The following is a 22,166-nucleotide window of genomic DNA, read 5'->3' as shown; positions in this document are numbered from 1 at the left end:
TAAGTAACCCTCTAGTTTCACACATAGACATCTGAAGTGATCACATTAACTGAGTGAGCTTCCCCCATGACCAATGCATTTCACGCGGGTCACTTTTACTTGCATTTATTTTTTAATAGACAGTGTCTGCATAATATGTTATATGCTGCTATCTGTGGGTGACAGCCTTCAAGTTTCCAGATTCTGCTCAGATGTAGGAAGCCTACGACATCTGAGCAGAATCTGGAAACCTGAAGCGAGGTGGGATGTAGAACGTGCATGTAACGCTAACAAGGCCTTCATTTTACACAGGACCTAACACGAAAGCGCACTGACTCACATGACGAGGTCGTACATTTATCACCAATGGCTCAGTTCCCTTTGAGAGCCCTCGGTATATGAAATGTCAGTGCCCGGATGTAAGCATTGCTTGTTACAAGGGAGGGACCTAGGCGAGGGTCAGCCTGGTTTGGCAGTTAAATAAAGCCAGGCATGGGAAACCAAGGGATTTTTGGTAGTTAACCGGAGCGGCGTTTCGGTTCACAATGTTCTCACGTGCCTTGTTTGCTGTACAATGTATATACCTTGGCAGGAACATGCTGTTTGTGTGCATCACTGCCGGTGGTTATTGATTTAAGTCAGATTGCACCCCAGGCCAAAACTCCCTTAAATAAATCTGAATATCCGCGCTTAGCAGCGTTTTCTTGCAGAACATGACGCTGAATGCACTGACATGTTCTCCCTCACCTGCAGCGTCTTCAGTGCGCTATGTAAGCAGTGGGTGAGTGGCCAGAGGAGTGACTGGTGTGCGAGTGGTCAGCGTGTGCTAACAGGGGAATGCGGCAGCAATGCCCGAGTTTAGAGGGAGATCAGTAGATGTAAAGTTTATTAGGGTGCAGTGACTGCATGAGGATGTGTGTTGTTTCCGTGTATGGCAACTCCACCAGTAGAAATGATAACATGGTAAGCCTTTGCTGTTACATGCAGGCATATTTTACAGACATTACTACTTGAAATGCATTCATATTTTCTGTACTTTTTTTTGAATGGCGTTTCTTGCATGAAAACAAAAAAATAATTTAAGGAAATAGTGTCCTCATATTGATGTACAGCCTGGCACAGTCAATTAATGTATTTATTGTATAGTTAAACTCATTACAATTGTAGCAGTGTGTTCAAAAGTTAATATGGGCAAATGATAACATCAGCATACGCAAAGATTGTCCTCTATAGCTCATAAAAATTGTCAATTTCTTAAATGATAAATAATTCAATCGTATTGCTTTATTAACCTTCCTGCTTTCTCAAATTTGCTGGAAAATGCACTATTTGTCCACTCGTTTTTCAAAATTTTCCGCGGGAGGAGAACCCCATGTAGGTTGTTCGGGCTCGCTCGCTACGCTCACTCGCCGCAGTGCAGAACGACAATCATTTTACACCTCACCACGTTCAAATGTCACCAGCCGCCACTGCTTGTAGCGCCCAGCCCCTCCGCTCCTCAGATTGTAGCACCTTCGTGATACTTCTGTCAAGCACCACACTGTTCAGTAGCACGTATAATGGGATTCTGTGTGCCTCTCACAAAAGGGCTGAGCTAGTAATTTCACAAACACTTTCTCCATCTTGGCTGTAGTGCCCCTTGGGGGCTGTTCAACAGGACATCCAACACTCTGTAGTGGGCTTTCAGGCCAGTTAGCGGAGGCTCCTCTGTTAAGGCGGAGCAGCGTCGCCCCACTGCTCTCAGTAGTGGAAACATGAAAAATAAAATGATAATAAATCTTGTTATTATCATTTTTTTTCTTGTGGAGTGAGCAGAGTAAAGGGCAGGGCTTGGCCATCCTCATTGACAGTAGCAGGGACGAGGAGTGGTGGGCACAGCTGCAAATGCGCATGTCGGTTTGGCCGGCAGGCTTAAGGCCCTGACTGAGCGGCAAACCACGCTGCTCAGACCAATCCTGGCATTGCTCTCATCCTGGATATTACCAGCAGGAGAGCAGCATCTGGACTGGAGTAGGTGGTCTGGGAGACTGTGCATGGACTGCCGGGCAGCGAGAGGAGCAGAAGAGGACCTAGGCGGCAGCCGGTAGGTATGTGCTTTAAAATAATTGTAACTTATTTTTCTCTCCTGAGCTGCCCCCTCACTTTTTTTTTCACAGCAGCCGTTACTGGGGATAAGATTTAAGATAGAGAGACTCCCCCTCAGTGCTGCTGAAAAAGGTGCAGGTTGTTTCACATGCCAAAGGTTTTCCTAGGGAGGGAAGGGTTAAAAGGGCTGTGTGACTTTGCTGGGCCCTATCAGTGATGCTTTGTCAATGGCGATAGCTGCATTGAATAACCGTGCCAAGCTAATTCTGTGATCAAAGCCAGCACAGTTTACAGCAACATAACAGCATTGTTGGCGCAAGTTTTCCAATTCTTACATCAGCCTGCTGTGACTATGCTGTTGGGAAATTTAAGTGAATTTAAGGCCCAATACTCTCTCATACAGAGTTCCTTCACTGAGAGTTGGCACTGGAGGGGGTTGGGGGGGGGGGGGGGTACTGTAAGGTGCAGACCCTTACCCGTCCGGTGGTGATATTTTCCGCTCTATTGCTGTGGCCCATGCTGCCACCATCTCCCGCGCCAGTGAGTGCACCTGCAACACCACAGATTGGTTGCTCACCGCGCCGAGGCCCGGGAAGATTGCTGCATGAGCGCTCTGCTCGAGTGAAGGCCTCACTGGATGTCGGCATGAAGGGCCAGGGTATGCATGTTCACCATCCATGAGCCCCTAGTGGCAGTTCACCACTTCCACGGGAGGAGTGAAGACCATTTTGGCCTCTTGCGGCATCCACACATCACTGCCCGACAACCGCAAGGAAAGCAAGAAGTGGGTGCGGGTGCATGGAGCACCCTATAGTGGATACGTGCAGCGCAACCTAGTTGCCGCTTTGCCACACCGCACCTGGCAGCAGACATGACAGAGTGGGAAGCCCAACTGCACTGTCTCACACTGCCTACAGAGGCAGACTCAGCAAGGGAGAATGATCCTGGTGAAAGAGACTCCAAGCTCACCCCATTGCCAAGTAAAGCTGACACCAGTGGGTTACACACCCACTGGTGAGCCCATGCTGTGAATGTCTAATGCTCAAACATGAACTTGTACTGCAGCCAATGTTACCCCACATACATTGAGCTGCTCCTTGTCTCCCATGCTGCAGTGAAGACAATAGCTGTGACTGGCCAAAAGAGCATTGAACATCACACTATTGTGTACTGCCTCTGCAAGAGAAGAAGAACGGACTAGCCCTCTCTGTGATAAGGGAGGAGACCATAGCACATCTCCACGCGGCCGTGGGTTACTATTGCATTGCTGCACTGAACTAAGAAGCAAAAAACACTGAACACTTTTGCAAAGAACCAGCCAGCAGCACTGCTAAAGCTGCAGCGGCTTAAAGTGACAGTAAATACAACACTTGCAGAAGGAAGCAGAAAGCACCACACGTCCCAGGTGGCCACCTGATGCTACTATCAAGAGAAACTAGCCAAGTGAGCACTAGCAGTTCACTGCCCATTACTTGCTGCAAAAAGGGGCAGAGACGGATGACACCTGCAAGAAGCCACAAGACGCATAGCTGCCCCAACACATCCAGTGCCTTGTACAGAGCACCTAAGAACACTACCAAAAGTCCAGCTAAATCAAAAGTAGCGGAACCAAGGCAGAGCCCTGCCAGAGACAGGCGTAGGAGAAGCAGGCAGTGTTCCTGCCCCTAGGCAGCAACAACACGTAGACTGGCCAAGTGGGTCACCTATTTCCTGATGAGGAGAAGGACTGAGTACCACAGCAAAGAAGCCCTGCTTCATATCTAGCCAGCCACCAGGACCACTGTGCGCAACACGTACACCCCTCAGTGGCTGTCTGCCGCCACAGCGCTCATTCAGATAGCGCCACCCATTCCCTAGTGGTTGCCTGCCGCCTCCGCAAGGAAAGAAGAGAAAGTATACAAGGAGTCAGTGAGGGCACCATGGAAGAGAATATGCATACGCATACACGAGGCACCACCAGAGCTCCACAGAGCCAAGAGGAGCAGAAAGGCCTAGCGGGGCCAGAATGCAGGAGGGAGAGTCTCTACATCTCCACTGGAACAGCACTGCCCCACAATGGTTCAGAGACAAAAAGAGAGTACCCCAATACTGCTTTCAGTCAGCTTCGTACATCGACCCATTACAGACATGAGGGCAGCCGTATTTCCCCTAGTGGCAAGCTGCCACCCCCGCAACATGGAGAAGTGAATGTGGCACAGCGCCACATCATGAAGGAAGAAAAGTGTGACAGTCCTGTCACCCTGAAGAACCGGACGACCGTAGGTGGACTGGAGAAATCAACAAGGGGAGAAGAACCAGGACTCGTACCACTACAAGACAAGAGTGCTCCCGCAGACACAAGTCAGCCACCAAGGCGGAGCGACGTCCCCGGAGACAGCTCAATAGGAGAACCAAACGTAAGCCACCAGCAACCGTGAACTGCGTCTCTCCCCAACGTTCCGCAGTGCATCTATCAATTTCCGAGCCCTAGGAGTCTAAGTCAGACGTCATCCTTGCTTGTGACCACAGATGCCACTGAGTAAAGAAAACCCTCAGCTAAGACACCAAATTACGTGGCTGCAAAGTCCCTCCAGTCATCCTCACTCTCGGCAAATCATAACACCTGTCGTACAGGTATAATGGCAATCACAACATTATTGCCATGTGCATCACCCAAACCAGCCAAGGAGCAATTCGTCATCAGGGTGGCGTCATGCACCTGCAAGGCACCAAGACATTGAGACACCCTATCGAAGTGAGAGACCAAGTATCCAAGGGCTATCTTACAGCCCATGTGCCGATGTGTCCCGTTGGCAAGCACACCGACCATTAAATCACCTACCCTGGCGGTTGCACTAACAACGTCGTCAGATCCTGTGGGTGATCCTACAGCGGCCCCTTGCTGGCCCACATGCAGTCCTGCACAGTCCATGAGGTATCATGGCAGCCCCGCACAAGGGCTTCAAGGACATTCCTGCACCCAGGAATCCTGGCACGAGAGATAGTCTGGAAGCGGCTCCACCGACAAAGTACTGGGAGGCATCGGGGCTTCAAAGGATAACATCCTAAACATCATCAACGCCATCCCAGTCCTGGTTAATTGGTCATCCTAGTGCCCAGGTGCAGCCAAGAGAAGACTGTGGCGGCACTCCACCGACGCTCCTGATGCACCATGTTTCAGTTGTCTGACGCCAACAGCATCACCCTACGGACAGGCTGCCAAAGAATCCGGACTCCATCAATACGTTCGTGCCCAGTAGTAGCTGGTTAAATTATGGACATGTGCCGAAATGTCTGGGTGCTCCCAGCTGCACCTGTGTACCGTTGTCCTGCGTACTGCCTCTCAATTTCGAGAGACTGAGTGGTGTCTCATGTGCCTAGTTTATTTTCATACCATAGGTTGGACTTTGTTTTGTTTTTAAGAAAGTTTGGGAGGAATGTAGCGTCTTGCAGGACATGTTCTAGTGTCTCAGCAGCCACTTAGTTTTACCAGCCACTCCCTCATGGGCGGACACACTCGTACCCCACACCCATCCACCACAGGTGTCATGAGTGACGTGAGCCTGAAAATATAAGGGCCCGACTGCACGGGCTCGAGGCCAGTTGATTAAGCATTTCGACTGTTTCCGTGTCCATAATTAGTAGCATGTGGTCCTAGGGCCCACAACACTACACTTGGTATGTGTCTTGCTGCTTTCCCGAATTGGCGTCCCTATTCCACTCCGTGCTAATGTTCAGAAACGATGAATGCGCCGAGTCGTCTGTCATAAAAATCCCCTCATGTATGGGCAAGGCTGGTCAAGAAATGTACGGCAAAAAAATGACCAGAGCGCGCTGTCCTCTTCTGGAAATGAACCTGGAAGAAAAACATCATAGTGCTGCCAAAAATGTAGCCCTTAAATAGGCGCTCAAAGGCGAGGACATCTCAGGGAGCAAACACTTGCTAATCTATGGCAGGCTCCTGGCGAAAGAATGTGGCTACAACCAGAGCTGCCGACTTTGGAACTTGTGTACCAGGTTTGAGTATCCGCTTCAGCTCAACGGCCTCTGATTTTAGGCAAATCACACAATATTCCCATGTCTAAAAGAAAAAAAAAATAACGTCTCCTTGTGTAATGTAATTGTTGCTCATATAATGCGCTCCAATACTCTCGGGTCGAGTTTGCGCTGTATAAAAGTGCAAAAAACGAAAACCATTCAAATAACATTACGTGGGGTCATGTTTGCGTTCGCTTAGCCTTTCACCAAATTTCCTAGGATCGAGGAGCCCAGTACAAGATGGGAACAGTGCTCGTTTTTCTAGAGGATTCTGAAAGCTAGATCTTGGATGTTAAACTGGAAAAGGGCCTTTGCTAGATTAATGCTTGATTGGACTACAACTGAGCCTAGGAGAAATAGGCACTATTTCAATCAATCGATCAGGGATTTATAGAGTGCACCACTCACCCTTGAGGGCCTCAAGGTGCTGGGGTGGGGGGGGGGGTTTGGACATCTCCGGTCTTCCGAAAGGCCAGGTCTTTGGGCTATTCCTGCATCCGGTCATCGAAAAAGCCAGGTCTTGAGGCTCTTCCTGAATGCTTGCAGTGTGGGGCTTCGTCTGATGCTGAGAGGGAGTTCGTTCCAGGCCTTGGCTGCGATGTAGGAGAAGGATGTGCCTCCCTTTCTGGCTCTGTGGATGCGGGGGATTTTTGCCAAGGCCAGGTCAGCGGATCGGAGGTTTCACTTGGAGGCCTTCTTTGAGGTATTGGGGTCTGGTGTTGTGGAGGGCTTTGCAGGTGTGTTTGAGCAGCTAAAGGTCACTCTTTTTTCGACGGGGAGCCAGTGGAGGTCTCGTAGGTGCTGGGTGATGTAGTCTTGTCGTGGGATGCTGAGGACGAGTCTGGCTGCAGCATTCTGGACAGTCTGGAGTTTGTGGAGTAGAGAGTTGTTGATTCCGCATTAGAGGGCGTTCCCGTAGTACAGCTTGTTGGTGATTGGTGCGTTAGTGATGTTCTTCCTTGAATCAGGGGGGATCCATTTGAAGGTTTTGCGGAGTATGCGGAGGGTGTTGAAGCATATGAAGGATACGGCGTTGATCTGTCGGGTCCTGGTGAGGGTGGAGTTGAGTATGATGCCGAGGTTGTGGGTGTGGGCCATGGGTGTGGGAGGGTTGCGAACGGGGGTGGGCCACCAGGTGTTGTCCCATGCGGAGGGGGTGGATCCGAGGTTAAGGACGTTTTTTCCGAGTTGAACTTCAGACATCTGCTTCTCATCCAGGTTGCGACCTCCTTCATTCCTTCCTGGAAGTTGTGCCTGGTGGTGCCGGGTTCTTTGGTGAGGGAGAGGATGTGTCGTAGATAAAGTATTACGCACTCATAATTTCTATAGGTATCAATAGGATCATGCATAAAGAAAGAGGCTGAGTCCGTGGTATCAGGTTCAAAAGGGCTTTATTCCAATAACTCGAGTTATAGGGAGAATGGTTCCATCACCACAAGGGATCAGGAAGGGTCTTCTGAAACTTTATTCACAGAGTACAGTATATATACATTCAATATTATACGTAAGCAGGAGCGCTTCAGGCAGAGCAAGAGAGAATGAGATAAGAGCATGTGGGCGTGTAAGTAGGCGTGAAGTTGGGTGTCCATGTGGGCGTCCACTTGATGAGTCATAGGTGAGTGTCATAGGTGGGTGGGTACCTGGAGGGGGTTGCGTGATCAGCTGGAACTTTACTGGAACTTTGCCTTACTTGTGCTCAACTCGAGCATGACGTGTAACTGACGTGTAACTGGGGGAAGGTTGCTGTGCAGCCGGGGAGTCTGGAAGAGAGGCCTTCAGTGTCAGGACGACCAGCACATCTTGTATTATCTGATATCTAAAGTCCGGAGCAGGAACTGATCTGTGACATAGGTTGCCCATCACCAAGAGCCGATGTGGCTTCTATTTCTTTATTCACTGCGTGGGCCTTACATGGGGGCTATGGGTTTTTCACTGACGTGAGCTTTGCAATCACTGAAAGGGAGACAGAAAGGCTAGGCTCTATCCTTTGCAGGCGGGTTTTGTTTATTCCTCCTTTTCCAGGCAGGAATGTGATTCAGTAGGAGTAAGCAGATAACCGTGCTCAATACTATCTCGGCACCCCGGACTGGGCCCCTTTGGCTGAGGCCCAAGTGTGCGAGGCCAAGGATACGCAGCTGCAGCTCTCAGAGCGTCTGAGGCCTGAAACCTCTTTTCGGGCTCCGGCTGAGCCACAAAATGGGCTTTCATGAAAATGGCACGAGTGCAGGAAAACATGATGCAAAACGTGTAGGCCTCAGTGCAGATTTGTCGTTTCTCTCATGGGAGACTTGATGGCAGGCCACGTTATAGCATAGGCATCATGGTTGACAGGCCATGGAGGGAAAATGCATGGCGTACATGCATGTACACGAAACGTTGGGGAACACATAGGGGACACATAGGCCTTGTCATAATCTTTATTTTCTCATTCCCTCCTTGTCCCCTAGTGGACCCTTCATGTCACATCTATTCTCATGAGACAGTCGATCTGTTCTTGCAGCATTATTTTTCCATTTTCAATGCTTTGTATATGGGGACGTGGAACACATGCAGTAGCACACAGGCCGCAAATGGCCGGGCCACACTGCAGACATAGACAACAACTGAATACCATTAGTAGTATTAACCCACAGACGGTCAACACTTTCCATCCCCATGCCGATATTACTCCCCAGAGCCAACTGGACCAAGTCCACGTGCCTGGGTCTTGATGTATGCTTTGGGCAATCTTGTGGAGCCTTGTTATTGCTTTGTATACAGATGGTGCGTTACTAGGAATAAAAACGCAACAGCTAGAGCCGATGATTCTACAAGCCCCGCCCCTATCCGCCAGGATGACGTCAAGAACAAGGCGGTTCTGAAGAACGACCATTCTCATAGCAGACTGTTCCTGGGTCAAGTTCCCCAGGGCTGATGCAGTCTCTTTTACAACTATTTCTAGAATCCTTGTTAGCCTGCGGATAAGTTTACTATTCTGGACGGGACCTATGAAGAAAAAGAATCCTTTGTTGAAATCTGTATATTGCTCCCAAGCTGTCTCGGTCTGGTCAATGCCGGAGGCATCGAGCCCTCGTCTGTGTCTGATAAGTGCTAGTTGGGGATCTTGATGATAGTTCGATGGGGCCAAGAAAATGGGTGGTAAAAGAAATGATATGTAGCACGTCCCACCCCAGTCTAAGGGCAGCTCTACATAGGCTGTCTGGCCACAAATAAAGTAGGTGTGTCGTGATGCTCTGAAATAGGACTTTCCTTTGTCTTTAAACTCTATTATAGTATTACACTCGCTGTGCCCCAAATGTACTGAGCCTTCTTTTCTGACACACAAGTCCCCTTTTACTGGCAGGATTGTAATTGAGGATGGACCTACATTGTGTATGGGTTTGACATTCAACATTATAAAGTCGAGGGTCGCATTTCCTTGCAGATACTCTTCATTTTCTAGATCTGTACCTTTTCTTTGGGGAAGACCTTCTTCGTCTGGGAAACATGCTTCATTCATGACTTTATTCAAGTTACCCCATACCCAGTCACCCCTACACTCCTTGTCTTGACATTCTTTGGCATCACCGTTGATGGATGTCATTAAGGCAAACCATGCTCCGCAAGAACCATTATGGGAGAACGGAAAAAGGGAAAAGAGGCAACACTCCCTTCACCTTCTGATACGGGGGAAGTCGGCCACAGACCCAGCAGTCTGTAGCATTGCTAGTCTGATGTGAATGGTGCAGCATCTGAATAAAGGTATTGTTGCGCAGGGCAAGTCGATAGGATAGCTCATAGGATGGCAGATCACTAAATGTATGCTTTATGGTATCATTAGTGGAGGAGTGTAAGAGTGAGGCAATAGGAGGAAAAATAGCATGTAGTATTAAGCTGATACATATTATCGTGATGCACAGAAGAGATAGAAAAATCAAAGTCACTATACATCTACCACGTAATATTTTACAGTATTTGCTTTTCATCTTGCTCTTTTTATCATTATCATTGTCCGAGATCTTATGTAAGTCAGAATACATGTTCAACCGATTCACCACCTAGTGGACTTAATTGATCAAACGGGGTCTGGCTTTCTAGATCTAAGTTTAGCTTTGTACTCCTGCTGAGGAGTCTCCTATAGTAAAGGGGGCTCAAAGTCTGAAAAGTTCGTTTCCTTTTTAAAAGAGTCGTTATTCCCGAAGTAGCGCTTGCAGTGGTGTATATGCAGCCATCCTTTCCGTCCTTCGACTTTAACGGCTGTCCTCGTCGTCAATAGCACTAACTTCGGCGCCTTCCACCTCGGCTCAAGAGGACTCGTCTTGTCAAAGTTCCTTATTAAAATATAATCCCCAGGAGCGATGGAGTGTTCCTTGACCTGGGTGTTGTCAGTGAAGGCGGCGGCAACCTGCGAACGACAAGAGAGTAGTGCAGACATCAAGGAAGCCAGGTAATCTGTCAGCATGTTACTATCAACATCAGTAATCTTTTTAGGCATCGGAGTGCCCCACATATTCGGTGGCCTACCAAAGACCACTTCGTAAGGAGATAAGCCAGTTCTAGAATGGGCTACCATTCGCATGTAAAAGAGGGCAACCGGCAGGGCTACCATCCAATCTACACCTTTTTCTGCACAAATCTTTGCTAGTTTTGTCTTTAAGGTCTGATTGTGCCTTTCTACAAGGCCTGCTGCTTCAGGATGTCGCACACAATGAAACTTCCAGGTATACCCTAACAGAAGGGACACCTGCTTCATGAGTTCAGAGGAGAAAGGCTAACCGTTGTCGGAATATACGACACGTGGTAATCCATAATGTGGGAAAAACTCTCGCACCAATTGTCTGGCGGTAGTTACAGCAGTATAATCAGGGACTGGATAGGCTTCTGTCCATCTTGTGAGTGCACATACAACTACCAGGACATATTTGTAACCTCTACATCTGTTCATTTGGATATAATCCATTTGGAGGACTTCAAAAGGATGGTCAGGTGGAGAGAATCCACCTTGTTCCACCGGAATGCCTTTACCTGGATTGAATTGGCAACAGATCATACATGTTCTGACTTTTTGTTTCGCTGCTGCACGCAGGTGCTTGTTGAACCAGATATTCTGTAAGCTGTCTAGCATTGCTTTCTCTCCTAAGTGTGCAGGACTATGTGCGGTATTTATGATCACTTGTACCATCGAATCAGGAAGAAACCATGTTGCCTTGCCCTTAGTCATCCAACCCTGATCAGTCAGTACCCCTCCTTGTTCCGACCATTTCTTTAATTCGTCTAGAGTAGCATGTGTCTGTATATCTTGTACATCCCTGGAAGGATCCCTCACTGTCATGGCTTTGGTCATTGATGGTATCTGTGAGTTCGTCATGTCTAGTGGGGTCTGAGCTGTCTGTTTAGCAGTTCGGTCTGCCAGATCATTGCCTTGAGAAATGGTATCTGTGGCTTTAGTATGTGCCTTGCATTTCAGGATAGCTATGGCTGTCGGTAAATGTATCGCTTCCAGAAGGGCTTGTATAAGGGGGCCATGCTGTATCTTGGCCCCGTGAGAGGTCAAGAAACCTCTTTCTTTCCATAGTACTCCAAAATCGTGAACTACCCCGAATGCATATTGTGCATCGGTGTAAATGTTTACTCTCAAGTGCTTAGCTCTTATGCATGCTTGTGTCAGAGCGATGAGCTCTGCTGCTTGTGCTGACAGTATGTCTATTCTTTTAGTCTCTATGATTTCAGTAGCAGTGGTCACTGCATACGCTGCCACTAATTCTCCCGCCCCCGTCCTCATGCATGAGCCGTCAACATAGAGTGTTAGGTCAGGGTCTGGGAGTGCAACATCCGTCAAGTCTTGTCTTGGTTTAGTCACAGTATGTATCACTTCAACACAGTCATGTGGTGGAACGTTTTCTGTACTAGAGGGCAAAAGAGTAGCAGGATTCAGTATGTTGCATCGTCTGATCTCTGTGTGGTTGAAATAACGTCAGCTCATAACCTGTCAGTCTCGCTACATTCAGGTGTTGGGTTTGTGTCCGGTTCAAGAGAACCTCCACTGCGTGCGGTACTTGTACTGTCAGGGGGTGGCCCAGCACTATCGAGTCACTTTGTCTTATGACTAAGGCCGTTGCTGCAACAGATTTTAGGCACGCAGGCAAAGCCTGGGCTACTGGGTCCAATGTACTAGAAAAATAAGCACAGGGCTTGTGTTTTCCTGCATGATCTTGTGTGAGGACAGATAGTGCTGTTCCATCCCGCTCTGTCACAAAAAGCATAAAAGATTTGTTGTAATCAGGGGTTGCTAAAACTGGTGCTTGACATAAAGCTCTTTTTAATTCTTCAAATGCCACAGTGTGTTCTTGTGTCCAAGGGAGGACATTAGTAGAAGCTGCCTCCTGTGTCGTCAACTGTATTAGGGGCTTGGCTATGTAAGCATACTGGGGAATCCACTGCCTGCAATATGAAGTGAGGCCAATGAATGCACGTACCTCCTTTTGTGTCTTGGGCTGTGAAAGGCCAGAAATCAATTGAATACGTTCCGGTGTCAGTCGCCTACCCTTCTTGGACAGCAATTGCCCAAGGTACGCCACTTGCTGTTCACAGAATTGTAACTTCGAAGGGGACACTTTGTGCCCCTTGTCAGCCAGAAAGTGTAAAACCGTGAGTGATGCATCTTCGCAGTCAGTTTCTGATCTTGCTGTGATGAGAATGTCATCTACGTACTGTATTAATGCTGTAGTGGTAGGCATATGAATACTGTCTTGTTGCCGTTTGAGTGCCTGACTGTAGATGCTAGGACTCTCTGTGTAGCCCTGTGGTGCTCTTGTGAATCTGAAGCTGCGGCCTTTTAAACTGAAGCCAAAAAGATATTGGCTGTCTGGATGTATTGGGATACTGAAAAATGCGTTCTTCAGATCGATAACTGTAAAGAACGTAGCCTCTGCATCAATAGCAGTCAATAATGAAGAAATGTCCGGGACCACCGGGTACTGTGGGACTACACATTTGTTCAATTCTCGCAGGTCCACAACTAATCTATATACAGGTGGTGCTTTGGGATCAGTTCGCTTAAGAATAGGAAGAACAGGTGAGTTGCATACGTTTGAATCAGTCTCCACCACCACCCCTTGTGCAATGAGTTCGTCGATTAATTTCAGTAACCCTACTTCAGCCTCAGGTGGGATCTTGTATTGTCGTATCCGTGGCAGCACTACTCCTGCTTTGAGGGTGACCTGGTGTGGTGTAATGTTCATGAAACCTACGTCAGTCGGACCTTGTGCCCATAGGTGCTGTGGTACATTTTGGAGCCTGATGTCAAAATCTTTTATTACAAAATGTCCCTTGAAATCACGTAAATACAGTCGCACTCCTTCTGGCGAGCAACAGATAATTGCTCCCAGTTCCTTTAATGTCTTTATACCAAGTAAGTTTTCTGGACATGATTTAGTAAGCAGTAAGTCTGTTGTATGTATCAGTGGACCAACTCCTAAAGAGACTGGTTCCGAAACCTCATTAATAATTGGCTTTCCTGAAAAACCCAGGGATATGCTCTTTGAGCCCGAGAGGGGTGTCCCTGGAACCTCGGAATGACTGATGGTAGTTCTACTCGCCCCAGTGTCAATCAAAAACTTTTTATCCTGTCCCAGTAAACGTGCATGTACATAGGGACCCTCTTGGTCCACAGGAACTGGAATAAGGGGCAAGTCGAATTCCCTCTCTAGGCTGCTTCATGAATATGCTTGGTATTCTGGATAGTTAGGTTGAGCGTGCTGATACATTTGTGCTGTAGCGTGGGTGGGTGCAGGTGCATGGACTGGCGGTGGCGGCGGTGGAAACGTATCTGATGTCTGATGCGTGTTATTTTCCTTGGGAGGATATGGACGTGGCTTTGTTTTACCTGTAGCTATATTGTGTTTCAGGACTGCACATTCATTTACGTAGTGGCCTGGCTTCTTGCATTAATTACAGTTCCCTTTAACTGGTGTCGCGCTACTTTTGTTCGTGTTTGTGTTTGCCGGTGCCGATTGGGCCACCAGCATCTTCATCTTTGTGTCTTTCATGCGTCTCTTTTCCTGCTCGTGTTCTTCTCTAATTCTGTTCTGGTGATATTGTAACATTTGTAACATTTGCGAAGGGCTGTTTGCTTGCCAAGTACTCTCAACCTTCAGTACCCTATACTTAATCTCGGGTAGGGAATTTTCTACTAGTTTGCTCACAAAAAGATGGGGATATGATTCGCTACCGGGCTTAAGGCCACTATTGATAGTAAAACATTTCTCAAACCTAGAGTAAAAATCGCTTGTGTCCTCGTCTGGTTTCTGCTTACAGGCTGAAATAGCATCCCAGTCTTCCTTTTTAGTAACTAATAATCTAGGCAAAACTTGTACAAGGAATTCAGGTAATTCTTTAGCTCGGGGACCCAGACCAACCCCCGGGGCTCTGGCTGCATCCTCTCTTTCCAACACATCCCAGCTAATCTTTTTCTCCCCCACCTCCCAGTCCTTTTCTTTAAGCTTCTCGTAAATACCAGCAGGCAATAGTACCTTCAATAATTTTAGAATGTCAGCATATGTATACTCTCCTAAGCGGAGAATGTCTTTTAGTTCTCGGTGAAAAACCCCCGGGTCTTTATCATGGGAGGGCAACATCTTTTTCATTTCCAGTATCTCTAATTTCGACAAGGGGGTGTAGACATACACTCGTTGTAGCACATTGTTTGTATCTTTTACAGGATGAACCTCTCGTAGGGGGTTCAGCTTGTCGTATAACTGTCGCCTATCATGGGGTGGAGCGGGAAGCAGGGACCTAGTCACGAATTCTATATATTTGTGTCGCTGATCTAGGATGACATTAATCAATTCAGTACCCATGTTCGTCCACCTGTCTAGTACTATGTCGTCCAGCAACTTATACAATAGACCGGGATCAGAATATTGACTCTCATACAACGTAATCAAATGTTGGACCATGTAAACACCAGCTATGCGCTGTTCGTTTGGTGGGAGGCTCAAGAACGTTTGGGCTACTATATCATTATTATATGTATCATATTGGGACACCCACAGGGTGGCTGACCGTGCTAGTTCTTTTTCGGTCGGGGTAAGGGGCTGGTCGTTACCTATCCATCTATTCAGGGCCTTTTCGGTAGTTTGGAATAAACTTTCAAGGGAATATCTTTCTTTTATAGCCGTTCCCTGTTTACGGTAATTGAGGCCCTTGGGCCTCTCGAAGCGTCGGGCATGGCCCACGTATAGTACTTTGTCTTTGTCCCCGGCTTCGTCATCAGAGGATGACTCAGCCTTTCCGTCCGGTCCTGCTTCGTGTGAGGCTATTATTGCCTTTCGGATTTTGGTCAACATGCTGTCTGTCTGTCCTGATTTATCATGCTGACCGGCATCTATATGATCACTCCAACCTATATAACAAGGGTCTACGTCCCCGTTACCTTCGTCTTTTTCCCTGATCAGACAGTTAATTAGGAAACGAAGGATATAGTTCTTAATAATTACTTTTCTGTCTTGTGTGGCCTCTGCTATGCACTCAGGACCTTCCCCTGTTCTTATGAAATTGTACATCTTCTTTATTTTTTTATCCATATCTGGTAATTTTTCCAAATATGCGACTGCTTGTCTAAGTCTTAGTGAAATCACGAGCATATTGCCCTTTCCTGGATCTGGATCGTATATACATTCGGAGATGTCTACTTTTACAGTCGGCCCCCCTCCTGATGCTGTCCCGGATCCCTCCCCGCCGTCCTCGAGCTCCTGGAGCTGGGCCTGTGTTGGGGGTGCAGGGAAAGATCCGTCTAGGTATGCTGGTGGGGATTCCTCTAGATAGGCGGTAACAAACGCTTCGGATGCTGTTGGTCTTATTTTTCGGGGTACTTGTGGCGGCACTCTAACGGGTCTTTCTACTGGGGCCACTCTTGCTAGTTCCTCTGAAAGGACGGGATAAATACCAGCAACGACAGTATTTCTTTCTCTTTCAGCCTGTTCTCTTTTTACCCGCTCCCCTTCCTCCTGTAACTTCTTTCCTTTGGTTTTTTCAGACTCCTGTCTACTTCTCTCTGCTTTGTGGAACTCTTTCTCTGTTCTTCTATGTGACTCCTTGCGCCAAAACTCAATGGCATCCTTCTGAGCAGGTCTACATTTTCTCTTCCATAGCTCTTCCTCTACCTTCATAATGCATTCCGCATCCCACGTTCCCGTGATAGGCCATCTATACTGTGTCTCTAAATCCTTCGTGTAATCCACCCATAGCTCTAAAAACAACACGGCCTCTAAACCATGTTTACAGTGCATGAAATGTCCAGGTGTGTCTCTAGGCGGAATGTTAACTGATTCCTCTAATACACCTTTCCTAGTACCTATTTTACGCAGTTTCGAAAACAACGGCATGTTGAAATGTAACCTAAAACAAAATCACAATGAAACAATCTTACATACAAACCTGACACATTCAAACCTAACTGAACCTGACTAAGACAATAACATTCATACAGTTGAATCGGTGCACCTGAATACTTGAATACTTGAATGCTTGAATGACTCTATGCATGCACTTGTATACTTGAATACTTGAAAACTCTATGCACTGGAATACAGCACAACCATACCGGTCTCACAAGTGAGACACGTCTTTACCGTGTTCATTAAATGAACCCGTCTTTATGTAACCCCCATGAAACTCACTAGAGGAATCCCCCATGAAACTCACTAGAGGAATCCCCCATGAAACTCACCGGGAAGCAGAACTTGAAGGCCTCGGACACTCGACGCTGCGCATGCGCGGGAATGGCGTATCTTTGGCGGATCTCTAGAAACCTCGGACACAGCTCTCTCGCAGGGTGGGCTCTGGGTCGGGACGATCCGCAATCCTCACCGCCTCGTATGGATGCCTGGTCGCAGTCCGTCTCCTCCGTTGGCCTGAGGGAGTTGGCGGGAAAACCCGCGACGTGTACACTTGAAGTCCGTCACGGCTGTAGAAGGGGGCAAAACTGGAACTTCTTCTCCGGCGCGTGGGGAAGGGGATTCGTCCCTGTTCGGGCGCCATAATAATGTCGTAGATAAAGTATTACGCACTCATAATTTCTATAGGTATCAATAGGATCATGCATAAAGCAAGAGGCTGAGTCCGTGGTATCAGGTTCAAAAGGGCTTTATTCCAATAACTCGAGTTATAGGGAGAATGGTTCCATCACCACAAGGGATCAGGAAGGGTCTTCTGAAACTTTATTCACAGAGTACAGTATATATACATTCAATATTATACGTAAGCAGGAGCGCTTCAGGCAGAGCAAGAGAGAATGAGATAAGAGCATGTGGGCGTGTAAGTAGGCGTGAAGGTGGGTGTCCATGTGGGCGTCCACCTGATGAGTCATAGGTGAGTGTCATAGGTGGGTGGGTACCTGGAGGGGGTTGCGTGATCAGCTGGAACTTTACTGGAACTTTGCCTTACTTGTGCTCAACTCGAGCATGACGTGTAACTGACGTGTAACTGGGGGAAGGTTGCTGTGCAGCCGGGGAGTCTGGAAGAGAGGCCTTCAGTGTCAGGACGACCAGCACATCTTGTATTATCTGATATCTAAAGTCCGGAGCAGGAACTGATCTGTGACATAGGTTGCCCATCACCAAGAGCCGATGTGGCTTCTATTTCTTTATTCACTGCGTGGGCCTTACATGGGGGCTATGGGTTTTTCACTGATGTGAGCTTTGCAATCACTGAAAGGGAGACAGAAAGGCTAGGCTCTATCCTTTGCAGGCGGGTTTTGTTTATTCCTCCTTTTCCATGCAGGAATGTGATTCAGTAGGAGTAAGCAGATAACCGTGCTCAATACTATCTCGGCACCCCGGACTGGGCCCCTTTGGCTGAGGCCCAAGTGTGCGAGGCCAAGGATACGCAGCTGCAGCTCTCAGAGCGTCTGAGGCCTGAAACCTCTTTTCGGGCTCCGGCTGAGCCACAAAATGGGCTTTCATGAAAATGGCACGAGTGCAGGAAAACATGATGCAAAACGTGTAGGCCTCAGTGCAGATTTGTCGTTTCTCTCATGGGAGACTTGATGGCAGGCCACGTTACAGCATAGGCATCATGGTTGACAGGCCATGGAGGGAAAATGCATGGCGTACATGCATGTACACGAAACATTGGGGAACACATAGGGGACACATAGGCCTTGTCATAATCTTTATTTTCTCAGATGAGCTGGGTATCTGTGTAGGATACTATGCTGAGTCTGTGTTTCCGGACAATGGCTGTGAAGGGGGCCATGTAGATGTTGAAGAGTGTAGGTCTGAGGGGGGATCCTTGGGGTACTCCGCATCTGATCTCTGTTGGTTCAGAGAGGATGTGCAGCAGTCTGATTCTTTGAGTTCTGCCAGCAAGGAAGGAGCGGATCCAGTCTAGGGCAGTTCTCTGTATACTGGCGTCATGGAGTCTGGATGTTGACGATCTTCTCGGTGACTTTGGTGGCGAAGAGGAGCAGGGAGATGGGCCTGTAGTTCTTGAGGTCCGTTGGGTCTACGAAGGGCTTCTTAAGGAGGTGTTTGACTTCTGCGCATTTCCAGTCGTCGGGGAACATGCCTGTTTCGAGGGTGCAGTTTATTGTCCGTCATAAACCTGGTGTGATGGCGGAGGCGACCCTGTGGAAGATGTGCTTCAGGCAGGGATCAGTGGGTGCTCCAGAGTGTATGCTCCTCATGGTCTTTGCGGTATCTTCTGTGGTGACAGGGGTCCAGGCAAGGATGGTCGGCTGAGTGGAGTTGCTAGTGTGAGGTGTTGGGTCGATGCCTTAGTCCTATTCATCGAAGTTGTTGTAGACTGTCCTGATCTTGTGGTGGAAGAAGAATCCGAGTTTGTTGCAGAGGTCCTGGGACCTCCACAAAATGCACTTGTTCGGCCACAATAGAGAACTTTAGTTTGGGCCAGGCAAAATGCATCAAGGAAGGCCAAGGGTGCCAGGAAGGCCAGTCCTGTGCCAAAGAGAATGACGTTTCAGTGCAAAGCACGGAGACATTCGTCTTTATTATATGCGCCTCTTGTGATTTAAAAATCGGCATTAGGCTCAAAGTTTCCAGAAGCTTCCACACCACTGTTGTAGCCTCTCCATGCACTGAAATGTGCTTGAATTTGCTTGAAAATGTACCATTTGCTCACTCTGTTTTCAAAATTTGAGAAACCCCGAACCCTCTTTATGATGGTTGGGTGCACTCATGCATCACAGGTCACTCATCCCGAAAGTTTACGCCTCGCCACTTTCACATGTCTCCAACCGCCACAAAAGACAATTATAGACTGGCAGAAGGTTGGGTCAGTTTCTTTTAAGCCATATTTTTAGTGGACACCTCTGAATGGGATTCCCAAGAGAGCTACCGGAGCTTTGAATGATCCCAGCAAACACCACTAAACCCACTGTGAGTTATGGAGGGAAATGAAATCGCAGGATGAAGCCAGGCAGCGTTTAAGTGTGCGAGTACTCATACTATTCTGTTTTTGGGCTGCAGGATAGCTCATCCTTGGCTGTGTGGCAGGGCATGACCTCTGGCAGGAAGATTCTGTACATTGTAATATAGAACAAGGCTCTAGAGTACCCTAACTTCTCAAGAAAGAGCAAAGCCTCTGTAAGAAAAGTCTCATCAACTCCTCATCTCTTTCCTCGTCCCAGTGCTTACATTGTGATGTTTAACCAGTGCACTGCCATTTTCCCCAGCCTTCTAAACTGTTTTCACTTTCTACCAAAAGGAACACTACCACTCTCCTCATAAACCTCCCTCCCACAGGAGCACTTCTAGTTTTTGTTTTTTCTTGTGCAAGACCGTTTCATGGGCATATAGGACCTGTGGTGTCATTCCTAATATAACTTTCTATGTTTTGCGTTTCCGATGCTTGAGCTCTTTTGTTCTTGATTTAATTATTTTATTACAGCCGCTGTTGGCACATTGGGGTTTGGGGGGCATCCGATTTAGAGGTACTCCCTCCAGGGCAATTCGGGCGATTGGTGCAGTCCAAGAGGACTGACGTCGTCTTTGGGCTCTTTCTGGTAGGTAGGTGGGGTTTACTGACAGTACAACCACCCCTAGAGGAAAATATATCAAGAAGGAGGAAACAAAGCCTATTGTTTGATACCTTTCCGCAAACCTACAACCTCAAGTGGATTCTGATCAGCCTTCTTTAAGCAGTGATTGGTTCCACCAGTTCCAAAGGCCCACCATTCCCAAGCGTCCTGTTATTCCAGCTTTTCGGGGTCTATTACAAAGAGAATAGAGAGACCCAGATAAGGTGACAGGTCTAAGATATTTGGACAGACTTTACCGTTGACCTTGAGTTGCTTCAATCTTTATCTATTGATTCTTTTCTGGATATTTAGTGGGTCACCCTTCTCTTCTGAATAAGTACATCGTTGTTTCTGACAGTGTGGTCAGGAAGGCTGAAGGTGCTCTGAAAAGGGCCTATGCTGATTTATGCCTCTCTATGAGATCTGAGATATATTCAGTCTACACTTCTCAATCTCTTGTTAAGGATTTTACGTTTTTTGTCTATAGCAAGGAAAAGAGGCAATTCTCAGCTGCTGTCTCACATGAAAGTCCCAGCAAAGCTTCTGTCTGGTATGGTCTTTGACAGCCTCTGTGCTTCAGCCATGGCTTTGGCTGGTGTAGTGGAAGCGAGGTGTTAACTACACTTGAGGGGTTGGAAGGTTAATTCCTTCCAAATGAACTGTCTCGTTTGCATGCCTTTTTCTGCTTCCAAACTGTTTTTGTGAAAGTCCTTCAAGAAACAATAGCATACACAACCCCTTAAATTCAGACAGGGAGGGTTTAATATGGGTAAAAGAAGTTTTGATAAAAATAAGAGCAAGAAACCTAACTTCTTCTTCAATAGATGTAATCTAAATTCCAGCCTAAATCCCTCCTTTTATCAACTCTCTGGAGGGAAAGATAACCCTACTCAGCGTTCCACACTGTGCAGTGAAGCTGATTCCAGTTGGGGATCACATTAATTCTTTTCAGAATCAATGTTTTTCCAGGATCTCAAATGTGGGTTCTACAGATTATTTCTGTAGGATACAGAATAACGTTTTCTCCTGTTCCCCTGAGGTCCATGCCTTTGAAACACCTTTTCCTGTTAATCCATCAAAGAGGCAAAGTTTGATCGACAGTTTCGCTGCCTTGACCCAGAAGAGAGCAATCGTTCAGGTGCCATCAGCAATGCAACTGGTTCTCAATGACTTTTTTGGTACAAAAATCATGGGGGGGAATACAGAATCATTATTGATCTGAAAGGCCTCATTAATTCTATTTCAACAGTACATTTAAAAATGAGCAAATGGTTCCTTTCGTGACGCAAGGGGATTTTTTAACCAAAATAGATTGACAGGGCGCTTAAATTCTACACTCCATTTGCCTTCTCATGTCCACAGTATCTCAGATTCTATGTGAGAAAAAATCATTGGCGATTTCAAGTCCTTCCACTTGGGTTAAGGACTGCTCTAAGAGTGTTCAAAAAAGTTGTGTCCTCAATTATTGTTCTCATTCACAACTGGGGAATAAAGGTCTACACTCATCTCGACAACCTTCTGATTCAGGCATGCTCCTGCTCGCAGTCTGTCATCCATACGAGGATGGTCTGCCAGGAGATGGAGAGTTTTAGTTTCCTCATAAACCTGAAGAAGTCTCCTCTAGTGCCATCTCAAAACCTGGATTATTTTGGTGTCAACTTCAGGACAGATTTGGGGAAAGGGTTCCTTCCTCCGAGAAAAATAAAGTTATGCTATCATTTGAAGCCGATTCTAAAGAAGGGGGCTCAGGTGAAAAAATGGCTTCAAATCCAAGGAGATATGGTGACTAATTTTATTATTTCTGTTTAATTTCCTTGGTTTCTAAAACGACTGTAAGAGAGGAGTGAGCTTCTTTACTGTTTCTCTTCTTTTTCACAGACAGCAACTGAGCTCATCGTACCTTGGGAACACTGGTCTCCAACCTCCAAAGATTGTGATGTTTGCATTCCAGTGACTCTTGTATTAAAACTCAAATGGCTTGGTGGTTAGAGACTCCGGCGCTCCTTTGGGGATCTCCCTTCTCTTTCCCAGACCTACTACTCTTGATAACAGGTGGCAGCAGTCGGGA

Source organism: Triturus cristatus, chromosome 1_2 (genome assembly GCF_964204655.1).
Source record: "Triturus cristatus chromosome 1_2, aTriCri1.1, whole genome shotgun sequence".
NCBI lineage: Eukaryota > Metazoa > Chordata > Amphibia > Caudata > Salamandridae > Triturus > Triturus cristatus.
Note: the sequence above shows the minus strand (reverse complement) of the source record.